At 34.5% G+C, this 5,676-nt stretch overlaps 1 non-coding gene across 1 annotated transcript; it reads left to right on the top strand.

Annotated features, from left to right (window-relative positions):
* The first annotated feature begins 3,388 nt into the window (after positions 1–3,388).
* LOC135738598 (U5 spliceosomal RNA) lies at positions 3,389–3,504 on the top strand. Its single transcript, XR_010528717.1, has one exon. It is a non-coding gene; the product is annotated as a U5 spliceosomal RNA (small nuclear RNA).
* Positions 3,505–5,676: the final 2,172 nt, after the last annotated feature.

Genomic DNA, 5,676 nt, shown 5'->3' with positions numbered 1-5,676 from the left:
AAATCCGTGTCAACTGATCTACAAGAACATAAGTTATTACAAACATATCCATAGATTCATTCATTGTGACAAAAAACAAACAAACAATTTATTCAATTAAATTTATTGATGGGTTCTTCTCAGAAAGTTACATCAACATATACTCTACATCTTCACCAAATGCTAAAGTCCCAGTATTTATTTTTATCGTCTCAGTTTGTGCCGTGAGTCTTTTAACTATTTAGACCTGAACCTCCAAAACATACAAACACAGATAATCAAGTAGAATGTTGTTGAATGCACAGACGTGATGTTCAGTATTTCCCCAGATGATATCAAGACCTTTTGAGTTTTTTTCTGGGTTTGTGTCTGCTGGTGGTCTGATCTTCCTGAGTCTCGAGTCCCTCAGAGGCCATAAATTGCTCAGATGAGATGAAGTTCTTGTGTTCTTTCCTAAACTGCTGCGTGAAATCTTCATGGCTATGTTTTGACAGCCCGATGCTTTAAATCACGGTTTTATGACGGCCAGGGAAAACGTGTCCATGTTCCTGGCGCTGATTTATGTTCATTGGAGTCTGGAGAATATGATCATTTGGCTTTAGCAGATGGATTGAGAGATAGCAACGGCTTCTGTGCCAAACTCTCTCATCTGCTACGCAAATGTAGTCCACATGCTTTAGAAAGGGTCTGTGACGTCTCTGTTCGTCTCCTCAATGTCATGTGTAAATGCTGCATCTCCAGGTTTATGTAAAACAAATTAACCACTGAAAAGATTCATGTTAATTTCAATATAAATACATCATAACACGCTGGAGGAACATTGGACCCTACGCTCTTCTCACTCCTGTAGTGAACTGAACAACAGGCCAAATAAACTACACAACGTTTTGGGTCATAAGTTAGCAGATGTCCATCTGAAATTTCTGAAAGGTTTCATTGAACTCTTTTAATGCTTAGGAACACAAGTTTAGCTAATTTGTTATCTGAAGGCTTTGAATTCTCATAGCAGACTTTCCATCCTTTCTCACTTGATGGCCAAACGTATCTAAACATCTCTGCGTAGACTTTAAACATTGTGTGGTTGGGGCATTGACCCAACTCTATTTCATTGCACACATGTCTTCCCATACTGTCCAGCACACAGAACCACAGCCTGGAAAAAGATTTCAGCGGATGGTCGGCCACCCATGTCTTACCTCACACCCTTTGGCCCTGATCCTGTGAGATGAGTTTTCCTCACCAGCAGACAGACAGTGAAACACAGCTCATCTTTCTTTATACTGATCCTTTATTAGAGAATAACTTCATATATAGTTCAACATTACAGTTTAACAGTACATTTGACATTTTAACAATAGTTGTGATTATGGCCATTTTCAGCAGAACTTTTACTTTGCAAATGAATTATTGGAGCTTTTAATTTTAGCATTTACAAACCTGAATGCTTTGCAGATGCATAAGAGAAACATTTTAAATACCCATTGTGTTTGAGAAAACAAATATTTTCAACCTCGTCTGGCTGTTTTTGAAGTGAATATTCAATACTGTAACCAGTTTTTTCTCTTAACTTAATTTTTTTAACTTTAAGTTAATTTCTGATTCCCTTATATGTAGTGTTGCCTTAACTTATTTGTATATGTTTTCTAAAATGTTCAGTTGCACAAAGAGCATAAGACTTACACTTCACTACAGGTTGTATATGCATATAACTCTGTATGTGACAAAAAATCTTGAATTCTATCAGTTTACATTGATCGTCCAAAACAATTTCCTGTAATTCAGAGTTCATTCAGTAATATTCTGTGCTGCTGCTTTATACCACACATTTAGGTTTAGCCCAACTAACTTAAAAAATATAATTTAAAAAAATTGTGCTTGTGTTTAGACTGTAGTGATACAATTGTAATAATGATATGTGTGTGTTTATTCACTCAATGAGAAATAACTGTACTGAGACCAGTCTCTTCTTACTTTCTCGTCAAATTGTGTGTTGTATAATAATATATCTGTTAAAACATACTAAACAGTAAACTAAGTTAACAGCCTGTGATCTATTCCCATAATTTAAGCTAAATAAATAATACATTTTTTAAATGTAGGTTAAACATTTTAAGTAATTTTTCATGCTAAAATCAAGACGATTCCACAAAAAATAAGCCTTTACTTGGAAATATTATTACACATCATGTTTTTACAGTGTTTGATAAAGGTTTCCTGTGAAGTATTAATACTGTATTTTTTTGGGTGAAAATGTGACATGTTTTGTCAAATATTTTAACCCATAATCGAAATGTTTCCTATAACTCATCAATTTTTATCAACCCACAACCCCCCTGCTATCCCCCGGTGAACCACCAGGAGCTTACAAACCCCAATTTGGGAAAATCAGATTTAGGCCACAAAAGTGTTTTCTCTGTTAAACTTCACCTGTTTGTAACAAAAGACGAGACAGATGCTGACTTATATCAAAGATTGAGGAGGTGAGTCTCATTTTTACGGATTAAACTCTGAATGTTGAGATGTTTATATATTTTAATCCACTGAAAAGATCTTTACTTGTTTTTAACGGAACTGTGTTGGACATTCGTGATTTTGTGCGAATTAACTGTACTTTAGTGAAAACAGATGACATGAAGATTAAGTCTAGTATCATTACACTATTTCAGAATCGCTAGTAATAATAATGACAAGAGTAAATTCAATGTATTTGATTCATTTAACGGTTTAGCTGTAATACCGCTTATCGCCACTATGTGTCAGCAACTAAACTTAATTTCTTGTTGTAAAAATGTTTATTCTGTCGTGTTTTCTTGTTGAGATAAGAATACAATCACATTTCTTTTTTTAATTATTATTAATTTAGCATCTTTTATCCAAAGTGAATTAAAAATGACATAGCATTTAACATTTTGTCAACGAGCTAGTATAAACTACAGTTTGCCATGTAGGAAAGGTAAAAACAAAGAACAACAGAGTTGAATAGTTTATTTTTAATAACTCACTTATCACTTATAGTGTGTTTAATATTATTAGTATTATGATGTTTATGGCGACCTGTGTATCACTGTATTATTTTACCTGAGAACATTGCTGTAAAGATGCAAAGTCATTTACATATTAAGTAGAGGCGTGTGTGAAGGGGGCGTGGTGTTGATAACAATCCGGAAGTAGAACTTGTACCCACAATGCAACGCAGACGCTTGCTGTATTTCACACAGTTTTTTTAATAATCGTTTTCCGTTACTTTGATGGATTTGTAGTTCCACAATATAGTCATAATAATTTTAAGTGTCTTTTGTTTTTTTCTGTCATGTGTTTAGTGTTAATGTATGAGATGAGGATGTTCTCACCGGTCTGGTGAAGAGTGTTTCTCTTTCAGACTATCTGCCTGCTGTCAATCGTTGTCAGCACACTCATGTTTCTCTTCAGATCGCATAAATTTTTCGCCTTTTACTAAAGATTTCCGTGGAAAGAAACACTATGAGTATTCAGTAATTTTTCGATGCCCTGCTGAAATGTGGGGCTTCTTAATTTGGTCAAAGAAAACAAGAAAACTGTTGTTAAGGTTTAGTCGGAATGTCATTAGAAATCTGCGACTTAAAACTGATATTAGTTGATTCACGTCCCCTCTACTGTTATGTTACCCAGACAGGGTTTAGTTTAATCCAGGACTAGGACTTAGACATTGTGTAATACAAAACATGCCTTACAAATATTACTGATGTGGATCTCGAGACAAAACAATGGCACTGATTTATGTTAAGAAGTGTCAATGCAAGAAGGCAGCTCAAACATGTATTTTAGTCTGGGACTTGGATAAACCCTGTCCGGGAAACTGCCCAAAAATTTTCCAATTGTGCTTTTATTCGGCATCAGTTCGTTAAAGGAATAGTCCATTTTCTTAAAAGAAAAATCCAGATAATTTACTCACCAAGAAGAAATTATGTTTTTTGAGAAAAAACATTGCAGGATTTTTCTCATTTTAATGGACTTTAATAGAGCCCAACATTTAACACTTAACTCAACACTTAACAGTTTGTTTTCAACGGAGTTTCAAAGGACTCTAAACGATCCCAAACCAGGCATAAGGGTCTTATCTAGCAAAACGATTGTCATTTTTGACAAGAAAAATAAAAAATATGCACTTTTAAACCACAAAACTATATTATCAGGGGTGTATAAAGACCTGTCATAATATGAACTGTTATGTGTTCCTTACCTTAGAATGAGATGTTTTTATTTACGTACATGGAGGGTCCCCTAACATGGAAGTCACCATTTTGGGCCGCCATGTTTCTACAGAAGCCCTTAACGGACAATTTTTTTTTACCAAGTTGTCTCAGACGATGACATGTTTGTCTGGTGGTGGCTACTGTGGCTTCTCTATGTGTTTCAGAAGCGAGGGGTGAGCAGTGGACTGAGCTGTTGGTTGTAATTCACAACCTCACCACTAGATGCCGCTAAAATGTACACACTTCACCTTTAAGCATATATTTATATTGCTGTTCTTCAAACATTTTCAGGTATTTTTATGATAATGAGCAACATGTATAATGATGTTTGATAATGGTTGCTTTTCAAATGCATGTTATAAATGACTCAAATTTGTAGTGATTTCAGATCGATAAGAACTTAGTGATTAAAAGCAGTAGTACATGAAATAGCTGTGAATAATAATGGCTGTGCGATTCAGAATCATTATCAGACATGTATTATTAGTGTATATTGGCATTTATTATCACATCCCTAATTGTGTCTTTGTGGAATATCAGAATCAACTTAAAATGCAGTTGCTTTACAGATTTAAAGAAACCACTGTGATGTGTTTAAGTCTTGATTTAATGAGTTAAGTGTAATGCTGCTGTCAGACACTAGATGGCAGAAGTGTAAAACTTGTAAAAAGCAGCAGATAGAAATGTATAAATCACACTAGATATCCTTTAGAAACCAGAATAAATATGACCAAGGCCTTGCTAGATTATCCATACATTTCTATTATCAAGATATCCTTATAAATGCTGAAGGAAAAGTTTACTCATATTCTCTCTCTCTCTCTTGTGTTACTTTAATGAATGTAGATCAATGGACTCCAACATGGTGCCCACAAGCACATTCTATTAGCCTCAGTTTTAATATTTATTTATTACATATTTATATTAGCTTGGCTTCTTTTTACACATTTTAAACACTGATAAAACAAGTAAAATAAAATAAAATCAACAATAAATCATAAACACATCTGTAAATAACTGCATGGATTTTAAATTAAATTTGATTTATTTAGTGGTTTTCACATCTGTTTAATTGTTTCAAAGCAGCTTTACATGAATTAAAGAAGGAGAAAGCACAGCGAAAAATCAACAAAAGTAACAAAGTGCAGCAGCTAAGATTAAACTACACTAGTGAGTGGAGAAATAATGTAACGTATAAAAAAGAATTAAGGTAAGCTTATGTTTTAAGCAATTTTGAGTGTTACGTGGTTGTTGGTGCCAGACGGGCCGGTCTGAGTATTTCACAATCTGCTCAGTTACTGGGATTTTCACGCACAACCATTTCTAGGGTTTACAAAGAATGGTGTGAAAAGGGAAAAACATCCAGTATGCGGCAGTCCTGTGAGTGAAAATGTCTTGTTGATGCTAGAGGTCAGAGGAGAATGGGCCGACTGATTCAAACTGATAGAAGAGCAACTTTGACTAA

Source organism: Paramisgurnus dabryanus, chromosome 12 (assembly GCF_030506205.2).
Source record: "Paramisgurnus dabryanus chromosome 12, PD_genome_1.1, whole genome shotgun sequence".
In the NCBI taxonomy this organism is placed as follows: Eukaryota; Metazoa; Chordata; class Actinopteri; order Cypriniformes; family Cobitidae; genus Paramisgurnus; species Paramisgurnus dabryanus.
The sequence above is the reverse complement of the archived record's forward strand: the minus strand, read 5'-3'. Positions and strand labels throughout refer to the sequence as shown.